We start from the raw sequence: 13,629 nt of genomic DNA, 5'->3' as shown, positions 1-13,629 counted from the left end.
ACTCACCTTGCATCACCAGAATTCTCCTTGCATGATGCCATACCAGCAACCTCCCTTGCCCCCAAGTTTGATTTTACCAGTTTGGCATGATACCGGTTCCAGGGGATAAGGACATTCTACATCAGACTGGAGTTACTTACAGAAAACAAAAAGGGGAACAATGCATCTTGAGTAGTTAGACAGACCTCGTCTCTGGATCCCATTTTATATGCTCTGCTTGTCTCTTTTTATATACTAGAACAATCAAGACGTTTTTGCTCTTGGAGATATATGCTGAAGTATTTAAAGTGTCTTGGTGTATGCAAGTTGCCTTCAGTGGTTGAGTGAAAAAAAGTCATGTACACAGAGAAACAGAGACTCTGATGAAGAATGAAGAAGCAAATATGGCGGTGCATAGACATTTGGTGAATCTGGGTAAAAGGTAGATAGGAGTTCATTGCACCATTCCTTCAGTTTTTCTTTACATTTGAAAATTTTTCAATATAAAAATTGGGGAAATAATCCTAAATTGAAAAAAAAGTATATGTGATAAACTTCTTAAGATTTAGCAATGGTTGAAGGGCAATAGAATTTGTCTGTGAACACATTTAAGGCCCATAAATAAAATAAAGGTGGCTTCTCCAAAAAAAAATTTATTTCCTTTTTATTATGTTAACTTCATTATGTTAACATCATTATGTTAACGATGGTTCCCTTTTTTAAATGATCAACATACTTTATTTTTAGTATAGTTTTAGATTTATAACATAATTGAGAAGACAGTACATAGTACTAGACTCACCCTACCCCCTGCCCCTTACCCCTCTACCCCTAGCAATTTCTTTTATTATTAACGCCTTGCATTAGTGTGGTTATAATTAGTGAACCAATATTAACACATTTTTATTAACTAAAGTCCATAGTTTACCTCAAGGTAAAACTATGTGTTGCTATGTGACTATACTATGTGACTATACTAATCCATACTATGGATTTTGACAAATATATAATGACATGTATTCACCATTTTATTAACTAAAGTCCATAGTTTACCTTAAGGTAAAACTATGTGTTGCTATGTGACTATACTATGTGACTATATTAATCCATACTATGGATTTTGACAAATATATAATGACATGTATTCACCATTATAGTATCATACAGAATAGTTTCCCTGCCCTAAAAATCCTCTGTGTTCTGCCTATACATCCCTCCCTCCCCAACCCCTGGCAACCACTGATCTTTTTGGTCTTCATAGCTTTGCCTTTTCCAGAACCTCATAGTTGGAATCTACAGAATGTAGCCTTTTCGGATTGGCTTCTTTCACTTAATAATATACATTTAAGATTCCTCGGTGTCTTTTCATGGCCTGATAGCTCATTCTTTTTATCATTGAATAATATCCTATCTTCTGGATGACCACAGTTTGTTTATCCATTCACCTACTGAAGGATTGGTTGCTTCCAGTGTTTGGTGCTTATGAATACACATACGTGTGCAAGTTTTTGTGTGGACATAAGTTTTCAACTCATCTGGGTAAATACCAAGGAGCACGATTGCTAGGTTGTATGGTAAGACTATGCTTAGCTTTGTGAAAAACTGCCACGTTGTCTTCCAAAGTGGCCATACCATTTTGCATTCTCAGCAGCAGTGAATGAGCATTCCCATTGCTCCACATCCTTGCCAGAATCTGATATTATTAGTTTTTGAATTTTAGCTATTCTAGAAGATGTGTGGTGGTATTTCCTTGTTGTTTTAATTTGCAATTCTCTGACATATGCTATTGAGCATATCCCTATTTGCCCTCTGTATATTGCCATCTCTATCTCAGTGAGATATTTGTTCAGATCTTTTGCTCATTTTTTAAACTGGATTGTTTGTTTTCTTATTCAGATTTGAATGACTTTTTTTTTAAGTGGGTCATCTCATGAATAGAGTGATGGTCCAATGACATATTCATTTATTCCACAACTATGGCAGAAACTGCATTCCCCTTCTCCTTTACTAACAGAAACCTGACATTGTTGCAGAAAAGGTCCCTGGCCTTAAACACTTAGTATTTCATACTTCTTTGCAGTGAGTGGAGGTTGGGGGCGGGGGGTAGGGAAATGGTCAGTGTGACACAGTGCGGCCAATAAGTGCTGGTTGGAGCTTCCCAGAAAAATTGTTAAAAAGGAAGCCTCAGCTGGCATGCACCTCTTTGATCTTTTGCCCTTTACTGATACCCCTGACATTTTCCAAAATGTGATACAGTGCCCAGAAGGGGAGCAATCATCTTATGAGGAGGCAAAGTCACTCGACAAGGACAGTAGAACCAATGGACAGAAGGAATCCGAGGTACAATGACACCATGAAGATGTTGCAGAAAGCCTAGGGCTGTCTCTAGACTTCTTCTTATGTGATGAGAAGCACCCTCTATTTGGTAAGAATTTAGTGAAGTTTCTGTTATAGGCACCCAATTCACTCCCTGATATGGCAACATTTTTAAGCACTGTTAAGTGTGAGACTCTATCTTCCTAACAAGACTATTCTGAGCAATTTTTATTTAAAGGACTGGTTCACAGAAGTACTACATTTAAAAAAAAAATTCTGTATTTCTGTATATTACAGACACAATGCTAAGGATGGAGTTATATTTACAACATCTTCAGCACTGCATTAGACGTTATGGGGAGAGGAAACAAGACTATAAAATAAGGATCTTACCCTCATGGAACTTACCACCTAATTAGAGATAAGACCGACGTATATGAAACAATCCTGAATGCTTCAGGACAGTAAGATTAAGGGCTAATAGTGGGTGTAAACTAAGTGTAGCAGCAGTTCACATAACGTGGGCTCACTGAAGAGAAGAGGAGCAAGGGAAATGGAATTAGCAACTCTGAAAACATACTTTGTGTCTCCTACAGCTTCATATTTTTGAGTTTTAAATCAATGACCTAAGTATAGACACTGAAGCTATTGCCTGGATAAGCGAAGACAAAATGAAGGAAAGTCATTTTAATTTGTATACTAAATAAGCTTTGAATTCAGAAGAAATTAATCACTCTAGTATCAATATTTCAAATACAGAGCACTGTAATAATTCACTAAAATTCTATTTACCTTATTAATTGCCAGTATATTTCATGTTGACATGAAATGGAAACTATATGCTATCTTAAATAGAGCTTTGAAATCCTTCCTTTGGAAGTAAGGTAGGCTAATAGATTAACATGAAGAGGGGCCAGTGCATCTCTGGTGTTGCAAATATTGTTAATATTGTTAGCAACTGCTATTCATTTTTCTTAGCTTGTAGTTGCTGTAACAGATGTGGACGGTTATCATACATCTGTACAGACAACAGCAATACAACCTGAATTAATTTTTCCCGGATTCTTTATTGGGATTTGAACTTTTTTCTTAAGTTTTTCAATTTAGTGATCTTATTTGTAAATCAAAAAGAATAAAGGCATGCAAACCAAAATATGGATCACATTTCTGTCTAATGTTTTTAAACTCCTTTCCTTCAGACCTAGGAGAACATAGTTGGCTCTTCTTTCTTTTTTCTCTTCCTTTCCTTCCTTTCCTCTTCCATTCTTAAGTTTACGCCTGAGTCATCAAGTACCACCTGGCTGTGTTTCATTGCCACGGGGCTTAGTTTCAGTGTTATGCCATGTTTAATAGGCATTGTGAATTTTCTCACATGTGGGGTAGAGGGAGACTGGAGATAGGGTGACTAAAAAGAATCTGTAGAAGGTTGTGAGGATAGGCAGAATGCTAACGGATTTGTGAAGGGCATAAAACCAACAGATGAGGATGGCTATAATCCTCTCAAGGTTGCCTGAACTCTTAACCCTGCAAGACCTCTGACTACCTACAGGTAGATGGACGTTTTTGCAGGGGCCGTCAAAACCCAGGTAAGGTTAGGGTACGGGTGCAAACTCAAAGGGACTGCAGTGGGTACATCATCAGCAAAGGTGATGGATGGGCCCCTTATGATAAACTCGGCCCAAAGTATCCCCACCTCTCCACTCTAGAGGGACTCGGGCCAAAGCCTCATCCGGAATCGGGGGCGGAGGACCGATCGTGAGAGCCACCTCCTCCGCAATCCCCCGCCCCTCGGCGCCGGCGCTGCGCGCTTCTTCCGTTTCCCCATTGGCTGAGGCGCTCGCCAATCCTGGTGAAGCGGCTTGGTGAGAAGCCTCTGGTTGGTGGAGCCGGCGCTGAGCCCCCCTCTTGCTCCGGCCGGGCCCCCAGCCGAGAGGGGGCGTGGCCGCGGCCGTGGCCGGGCCGGAGGCGGCGTCGCTGGCGCCGCTGCGTGCGGTGTGGTGCGGGGCGGGGGCGCCGGGCGGCCGCGGTGCGGCGGGACGATGGAGCTCGGAGCGCAGCCCCGGCGCCGGGGGCGGAATCGCGGACCGGTGAGTGCGGGCTGCGGTCGGCCGGACTCCTCGGTCCTGGCCCTTTCGCTGCTTGGCTCCTGGCCGAGCGGCTGCCCCGGGGGAGGGGCGGGCGCTGGCCGGGCCCCCGCAGCCCCGTGGCCAAGTGAAGTTGCTGCATCGCGCCGGGCGCGCTCGGGCGGACAGCGGGGCCCACTGCGGGCCGCGGCGCCGCCCCGCGCCTTGCCCTGCAGCCCAGCCGCATTCTCCGCGCCGGCTCCCGTGCCAGCTGGGGCTTCCCGCCGTCGCTGCGCAGCCCGGCGCCCGCTATCGCCCGCGCCGTCCCCCGGCCCTCGGCCCCGGCGCTGCCCGGTGCGCGCTCCCCGGGCTGCGGGGCAGACGCCCGCCATCCTGGCCGCAGGTGGCGCCCGGGCCTCCACTCGCGCCGCACGCACGGTGCCCGGGGCTGCCCCGCGTCCGGCACTTTCAGATTCCTCGGTTCCGCGCGCCCTGCCCGCATGTGGCCCAGTCTCCGCATGCCCGCCGCCCCGGGTCGGGCCCTCTCCCCGGCTTCGCCCTCCCCGCCCCTCTGCGCCGGGTACCCCCTCCCCCGGGGCTGCGGGCCCGCGGGGCTCCTGGCCTCCGGAGCCAGGCTCGGCTCCCTGAGCGCAGGGCAGGGGGTCGTGCAGCCGGCGAGGGGCGCGCTGCAGGGCGAGGGGAGAGGGCTGAGCGCCCGGGAGCCGCCCCGCGGGCATGGATCATCCCCGGGAGACTTTTCCCTGTTTGGCGGGCGGGGGCCGCGGCGCCTGGCCTCTCGCCCTCCTCCGCGCCAGAGCTCAGCGAGTGGAAAACCTTCCCCTCTCCGTCTGTGGTACTTAGAGGCAATGGCGATTTCATCTTGGTTTAGCCTCTCTGCAAGGGATAGTTCCGTGGCGGAGAGTAGAGTTCTTAATTATTAAGAAGCTAAACGATGGGCTTACGGATGAATGGGAGCATCTCATTTTCTTAGCCGCTATTGGTCGTATTAGGAATTCTTTCACAGTTGGGGATCAGTTTTAAATTCGCACTTACTATCAGCAATAATTTAAGAGTTTTTAAAACACCGAAAATTAAAAGGTCCGTTTTTGCTTTGTGACTGTCCAAATCAAATGTATGCTGGGGCATGAAATTTTATCAGAGTCCACATTTTATGAGGGGAAGGGCTAATAAGCATTTGCAATATTTTTCATTTTAAAAATTAGATTTGTCTAAAACTTAAAATGTCTCCGTCTCTATCAAAACTAAGTTCACGTGTTAAAATTGACTTATTTTTCTCTTGCCTCTGGGGCAAATTCTGTTGAACCTCGGTTGCTTCTTTTTTTTATATATGCTTTACTCAACTTTCCTTTTCTAGCAGTGAAACAATGCAGTGATTCTTGAAAGCTAGTTCTTTTATCTACTTGAGAGGTTAAACAAAGGAAAGCGGGGTTTGACCTTTCCCATAAGCAGTTCTTACTGTGTCTGGTCTACTTTCTAATAGCGTCCACATAGTGCTTATTTTTCTTCATTTTTGAAGATCTTAATTTGCATTCACTGAAGTTGTGTCCTTCTGGATGTTTAAAGCTGACTAGGTTGGGAAGTTTGACTTTATATATTCACAGTCTGACCTCTTTTCACTGTTCTCTTCCAACTGAAAAGAAGCTTGTTCTGGCACTATCTACATATAAAAATTGTTCTTCCTATTTCCAGTTGCTGACATGAAGTTGCTTTATAGCATTGTTTTATCTGTTTCCTTAAAATTTATGACCTAATAGTTAATGATGTGCTACACTATTTTTAAAAATTCTGAAAATAACGGTGGAACGCACTTTGCTAAGTGGTCACGCCAACACTGTAGCCTCCTGTCTATTCTCAGCATGTCTTTGTAGATCTGCTTTACACTTCCCCTAGTAACCTGCATGTGGCAAGTCACCTTTTGGTTACTGGAATGTTTCCATTAAAACAGTTGCTTATTATAAGTATTAAAAGAATTGTCTGTACTAGTTGGCCAGTACAATTTGTCTTCTTTTAGAGTTCCCAGAACTTTCTTTGAAGAATAATCACAGATTGTATTTTCCACTTATATGCTATTGTCATTCCTTATATTTTCTTGGGACTGCCTCCACATGGCTGTACAGACTTAGATGCTCACCTTCTCCGTCCTTTTTTCTTAGAAGCCAGTTTTTCTCTTTAAGGTCAAGGTTTCTTGGGACCTGCTCTTGGGCATTTGGAGCCAAATGCTGCTTGCAGTCCATGCATTCCTCTGGGCTGGTTCTTTACGCAGGATACATTTTATGCTGGTAATACAAGAATACTGTATACCAGTCATACCTAAATGAGGCATAGTATAAAATAAGTAGAGTATCACTGTGGAGATACATGGAGTAGCAAGTCTCAGTTCTCTTTTCCTCCTCTTATTGGTGTCTTGTCCTGTGTCTTTCTCCAGAGGTAACCACACCTAATACGGTGGGGTGTGGCCTTCCAGAATTTTTTCAATCAGCTTTTTTCTTCAGAAGCTGCTTCTTCAGAATTTGCATGCTAAGTACTGTACTATTTTGATACCGGGATTGCAGAAATAAGAGATAAAAGCTCTCAAGATGTTGATAGCCTGCCGAGACAGACAATTTCAGCACAGTGCCATCAGTGGTGTGCTGGAGTTAGTAAGCAGAAAGGGATGTGAAGCATCACATGAATGACCTCGTCTGTTCATTCGCTTGCTTTATTCATTCGCTGTACTTCAGAGTTTCTCCTGTGTTCTGGGGATACAAAGATAAACAAGGCAGATTCCTCTTTCAGCTGGGTTCTCCAGACAGTTTTTACCATTGGTTACTTAACAGTGTATGGTATGTGCTCCGAAAGGGGTCAGCTACAGGAGCTCACAGGATGACCGCAAACCCAAGCTTAGGGACTATTCAGAGAGATGAGAAAAGCCTCCCAGAGAAATGCGGGAGAAGGAATTGGTCAGAGTTGGGGTCGAGGAGAGGCTTGGTAAAGGCTGTTGGATGGTACATTGGAGCAACTGAAGAGGTATGGTGGTGTGGCCAAGCACAGTAGGGCAGGGAAGCAGCAAGAGACGAGACAGGAGAAGAGACTAGGGGTGGAGCCATCTAGGGTCTTGTGATTCTTGTTGTAAGGAGTTTGGACCCCTCTATAGGCAAAAGGAAGCAGTTGCAGAATTCTGAAGCAAAAGGGCATGATCAGATTTGCGCTTTGGAAAATGGATGGAAGGAAGCAAGTGTGGAACGCGAGAAAGTCAAGGAGGTGGAATTGCTGGGACTTGGTTGTTGGTTGGGGGTTGTACGTGTGGTGGGGGAGTTAGGAGAGGGAGGAGTTCAGGGCAGTGCCGAGTCCTAGCTGGCCAGTTGGGTGCCTTTCTTGTGCCTATCTTTTCATTTCTTAGAGACTTATGGAGCAGCCATTTGGCGGAAAAGAAGACAGGTGCGCTTGGCCTTGTTATGTTTCAGATGGCTGTGGGACACAGTGTTTAGTTGGCTACATTAGGGATCTGGCTGTTGGGGGATGTCTGGACTGGAGACAGACATCTGAGAGTCCTTACCATTGCAGTTCCCAAGCTGTGTGCTGATGTGTTGCAGTGATCTCACCGGGGGACTGCAGGATATTGAACTGTAGAAGGAAGCTCAGCGGTACATAACATCTGTCCAACCCTGTGGGAAATACTAGCTCAAAGAAGGCAACAGTTTCTACCGTCCGTTGTGCTGCCTTCCTTTTGATGATATGTTTGTAAAGCTGGGTGTTCGGTGGTTGCATTTCATGTGAAAATCAGTGTGGAAGAGGAAATGAACGAGGTGATACCCAGTCCAGCTCCAAGGTTTGAGAAACTGTGAGGTGCTCAACAGGTGCACACGTACCTTCAGTTAATACCTGTGGTTTATTTAATAATGACATAAAGATACTCCTTTTCTCTCAATTGAAGTGTGCTTTTAAGAAATGGGTAATAAGTTGCTAGGGCAAAAAATACTTAAGGTATTTGAACTTATCCAATGATTGTGTTACTCAGGCATTTCTTTTGGCCTGAGACACTAAGGGTGCAGTGAACAGAGAAAGTTCTGGAACTTCTGCCTTTGCCTGTATTTGTTAATGGAGGCTGTTGGAGTGGATAAAGTTATTCAAGAAGCGTATACAGAGTGAGAAAGGAGTGGTGTAGAATGTGATATGAGGCGCTCTTGTGTTCAAAAGGTAACACAGGAGAGAACAGGCTTCCACGTTGAGACTGAGGAGGATCGTCGTGTGGGTGTGGGGCATGAATGGTGTCTCAGAAACCATGGTCCAAGAGAACATCAACAAGGAGGGAAGTTACTAGTAATATAGGTGGTGGCAATGGTGACAAAGTGATGGGGGCATGAGAGGAATGGCCAGAGGGTTTAATAGTGGGGGCCAGGAAGTATTGCCAGTGTGTGTAGACAACTCTTAAGAAGGGTGGTGGTGGTGAAGGGTGGCTCCAGGAGGCTGGGTAAAGGTGGGGGAGTACTTCTTTTTTTTGAATGGAGGGATTTGAGCATGTTAAGGAACCAAGAGGGAGAGAGGGTGCTAGCTAGCCAGAGATCCAGATAGAGAGTGGTTCCGAAGTTTCCATTGGATTTAGCCCTAGGATCTAATTACTGGTTTTCACAAGAGGGGTCTTAGGGGAGCCTTACTTCTGTGGACTAAGGAGTGAATGGCACTCAGGCGGGGAAGCTAGTCAGGGTGCGCAGTGCTTTCTAAAACTTGGTTATGAGGAGGAAAGGACAGTCAGTAGAGAGGGACCTCTGGAACAGGGTGAATTTTTTTTTTAACAGTGACTTTATTTTATTAACTTTTTTTTTTAAAGAATGCTTTTTTTCTTCTTCTTAAGACATGCTTTTCTTAGGACTCATTGGTCCTTCTCAGGGTGGGGCGCCCTGGGCAAGGCCGTGCCTTTTGTCAGGTCCTGGCGTCCCCGGAAGGTCGTATTGTCTGTGACTGTGCTGTCCTGTTTTCCTTTCTGAGTGGACGCTTTCTGCTGTCAGTGTTCTGCGGCTTACTTACCTCAAGGTCAGTTTCATTTTGCGCAAGAGCCTATCCTCCCATCTTAGCAGATGTCCTTAGATTAGAATAATTTTTCCATACTCAGATTTCGCCCTTAATCTTTGGAGTCACCCTCTTTTGTTTCTTCTCCCTGGATCTGTGCCTCTTCTCTTTGAGATTAGCTCTTTTCTTCTGTTGGCTCTTTTTTTTTTTTTTTTAAACTTTAAACATCTCGAATATCCCAGGGTCATTTCTCCTCTTTCAGGTCTACTAGGAGCTTCTGGACCTCAGCTCTGAGCTCAGTGTCTGGGATCATTTCTCAGAGGTTTTTTGCTTATGGAGTTATCCCTTGGGCCTGTTCTTAAGGTGCCCTCCCACCTCTCAGAGCAGTGGTCTTGAAATTGATTTAAAGATGTCTTCTGCTGTATTGTATATTCTTGCACTTTTTCTTTATTTTAATATTTTTCTTTTAGTTTTTGCTTTACGGTTCTTTGCAGTCAGTCCACCCATGTTTAAATGCCTACTACAGATCATTCTAGTTACTGGTGGTAACAGCGTTGATAGGACCAAGGTCCTGTCCTCAAAACTTAGAGAGGGAAAGCAGAGGTAAATTGTCTTGCTAACTATACACTCCTTGTGGGCAGGCACCAGACAGCATGGTGCCTTGTATACAGCCAGCACTTAGTAGATGTGTTCCAGCTTTGTTAAGTAATCTCTTAAACATGGTGATCACGTGCACACTGTTCTTTGGGTCATAATCTTAGTGGCCAGTGATAACAGTGCCTCCTTCGCTCCCACTGGCCATTTTGCCATAGCCTTTGTGATCTCTGATCCTTGAGTGCTTCCTTTTACTGCGACTGAAAGCCGTATGGGATTTTTAGGGTTGTGCTCCGGTGCCTGCTGAAGATTTTATTACCATGCTGCTGCCGTTCCATTTTAGCTCATCTGGCGCCTCTCATTGAGTGCTGTTATCCATTTCATGCACACGAGCAGTTCAGTGAAATTATATTGCAATATAAAAGTATGGATGTGATTGACTGAACTAAGAATCCATGTGGCCATATTTTATCAGGTAAATGGAAGAAATGGCGTATTCTTTGCACATAGTAGATACTCAACAAATATTTTTTCATCACTTGAACGTGTCCCGTGTTTTGATTCAGGACCATAGAATAAGCAGAACACTATCACTACTATGACATTTTAAAAACCTGGGCTGAGTCATTTTGCACTATTAATGTCACACTGTTGTTTTCAGTCCCTCAAAATATGTACATGACAGCCCCCCCCCCGCCCCCCCTCCCGTTTTGAAATGTAGTTTTGTTAGAACTATTACCCAGGCATAGTTCAGCTCTGAATTGACTTTGTAACTCTATTTGGGGCCATATTCTATGCTGTTTAGAATGAACACTTATGGAGAGGCTCATGGATTTAAATTGCTCCCTGTGGTACATGGAAGGAACAGTGTCTAAACACTTAGGGAGTGAAGTATCTAGTCCAGTAGAGGGATGACATTAACCAGAAGAGTGGCAAGAAAGAGAGGGAGCAGCTTATGTTATATTTTTATCATTCTGACATTCTGAGAGAAGCTTTTCACAGCTTAAAACGAGGAGAAACAAACAGAAGTGTCTTCCATGTCTTCAAAAGTAAGATATTAATTTTGGGGGGAAATATTGTAGTTTTTCAATATAGGATACATGTCCCTTTTCAGTAGAAATAGAAAAACACATTTTGCATATAATCAAACCTATAGAATTTAAAACAGGTCTTGGTTCTAGGTTTTCCATAATTTTTATCTCCTGTTCTGTGCATCTTTTAGAGTTAATTATCCTGGTTTTCTATTTAAAAACCAGAAATGCACAGAAACCCCTAAATTCCCCAGTCACCAGTCTTCAGATTTTAATTACACATTGCAAACAACATTGTTTCCAAAGACTTTACTAAAATGTGAATTGTCCTTTAAGATATCGTAGGGAGGAAGATTATTAAAACATTATTCTATTTATTTATTTATTTACTTATTTACTTATTGATTGATTGATTGATTGAATAGGCTCCGTGCCCAGCACAGAACCCAATGCAGGGGCTGAACTCACAACCCTGAGATAAGACCTGAGCTGAGATCAAGAGTCAGACACTTAACCAACTGAGCCACGCAGGCATCCCAAGACATCCCCTTTTTAAAAGCTGCCATTATAATATTGAATGCTTGCAAGTCTTATCAATAATAATGAAGTTCATAGCTGAGTTATGTTAAAATTTTCGTAGCTTGTACACTGTTTGTCTTTTGCATTACACAGAGTAATTAAAAAGTTCCTCCATTTCTGACATGTCTAGGTTTTTCCATACTACTCAAAAAAGAAAAAAAACACAGAAACAACAAAGCCTCATAGCATCACTTGATAGAATTAATTATATAGGGAATTTAGGTATTACAGGGGTTAGAACAATTTTTCTTTTAAGCTACATTTATGGTTACTTATTCTTCCTAGATAGGAGTTTAGAAATGTGTGGTTTCATTTCTTAGGCTTTTGGTTTCAAATGATTGTCAAATTCCATTTGATACAAAATATATTGCCCCACATTTTAGTATTTGCCCAGTATTCTTTCCTTCTGGACCCTGATACAGTTTAGATCAACTGTGTATAAGTGAAAGTTACAAATAAGGTTTTGTTTGAATGTTTATATTTATCCAAATATATGTTTGTCCAAGTGTATTTATTGAGATTTTTGTTGTTTGAGATGCTTACGGTTTTACTGAACACAAACAGTAGAGGCTTGTCGCTTGTCCCCCATTACATAAAGATTTGAATTAGCTTATAGGAAATACTCATAATAATGAAGGTGAATATAAGTAATGAGAATTAAAGCTATATGAAGATCATGAAGAAAACAATAAAACCTATTCTTTGAACAGGGTTCCAGCCTCCCAGGTCAGTGTTTTACTTGTAGAGAGCTAAGATTAATGCAAGATCTCAGTGACTCAGCACAGAAGAACATCTGTTGCTTACCCATGTGAAGCTCAGTGTTGGGGTCCTCATCCGGTGGTCTTCCACAGGGCCATTCTGGTAGTCAGGCTCTTTCCACCTGTGACTCAGCCTCCAGTAGAAAGTGGGAACTTCCTCCTGCTCAGTTCAGTAGGTGGGTAGGGTGAGAGCCAAGTCCTGTGGGAGGTTTTATTGGCCAGCAACACATGGCTTCTCATCCCACTGGCTGTACTCAAACGTAGGCTGGCTCTGAACCCCCAAGAAGAGAAGACATAGATATTGGTGACATAACCAGGCTGCAGACTAGAGCTTGGCTGAGTGTCCTGATGGCCAGAAAGAAGGGGAAGCATCCTCAGCTCTATGCTGTGGTTTCATCATCCATAAAAACATACCAGTTTCCTTTCCTTAGTATGTTCCCTGAACTCACACTTAGGGTTTTGTATTGCTTACAAATACAAGAAGCTGGAAGCTGTAGTGAGTGATGTGCAGCAGAGAGAACGTGGTTTTTATTTTTTGTTTTTGTTTTAAGTAGGCTCCGCGCCCAGCGCAGAGCCCATTGCACGGCTTGAACTCACGACCCTGAAATCAAGACCTGAGCTGAAATCAAGAGTTGGACACTTGGGGCGCCTGGGTGGCTCACTTGGTTAAGCGACTGCCTTGGGCTTTGGTCATGATCCCAACGTCCTGGGATCGAGTCCTATGTCTGGCTTCCTGCTAGCAGGGAGTCTGCTTCTCCCCCTCCCCCTGCTCGTGCTTTCTCTCTCGCTCACTCTCTCTCTTTCAAATAAATAAATATAATCTTAAAAAAAATAGGAGTTGGACACTTAACCGACTGAGTCACCCAGGCGCCCCTAGAATGTGGTTTTTATGAGGCTCATTCTTTTCTGGTTTTAAGTGAAGTTAAAACACAACTTAATAAAAACATTTCTGCAGAGGGTCAGGCTAACACGGTTTATGTACTTTCTAGTGGTAAGAATGAACACATCGCATATCTGTCAAAGTAACCATTCAGGGATATAATTAGCTTCAACTGGATTTTTTGGTAAAAGGTTTATAGAAGCTGGTTTGGAGTTACCTTTTCTGATGAGGTTGGAATGCTGGTATTTTATGTTGTCAATTAAGGGGTAGCTTTAGAGACCAAGAGCGGAGTAATGATTGATTAATTCAGAGTTGAAGTAATGCGAAGCTTATTCCAGAACAGGGGTTGGTAAACAGTAGCCTTTGGGCCAAACCTGGCCTTTTGCCTGATTTTGTAAAGAAAATTTTATTGGAGCACAGGC

At 43.5% G+C, this 13,629-nt stretch overlaps 1 protein-coding gene across 5 annotated transcripts in view; it reads left to right on the top strand.

Annotated features, from left to right (window-relative positions):
* The first annotated feature begins 4,264 nt into the window (after window positions 1–4,264).
* WASF3 (WASP family member 3) overlaps window positions 4,265–13,629 on the top strand; it is a 124,623-nt gene continuing 115,258 nt past the window's right edge. For 2 of the 5 annotated variants that reach the window (XM_044381707.3, XM_044381704.3), the window contains exon 1: window positions 4,267–4,382. The gene's annotated coding sequence lies outside the window, so the exon portion shown is untranslated. Of the gene's footprint in view, window positions 4,383–13,629 lie in introns of all 5 variants that reach the window. The other 3 variants (XM_026493030.4, XM_057309565.1, XM_026493033.4) reach the window with 2 other exon arrangements.

This window comes from Ursus arctos, unplaced genomic scaffold (assembly GCF_023065955.2).
Source record: "Ursus arctos isolate Adak ecotype North America unplaced genomic scaffold, UrsArc2.0 scaffold_10, whole genome shotgun sequence".
Classification (NCBI taxonomy): domain Eukaryota; kingdom Metazoa; phylum Chordata; class Mammalia; order Carnivora; family Ursidae; genus Ursus; species Ursus arctos.
The sequence above is the reverse complement of the archived record's forward strand: the minus strand, read 5'-3'. Positions and strand labels throughout refer to the sequence as shown.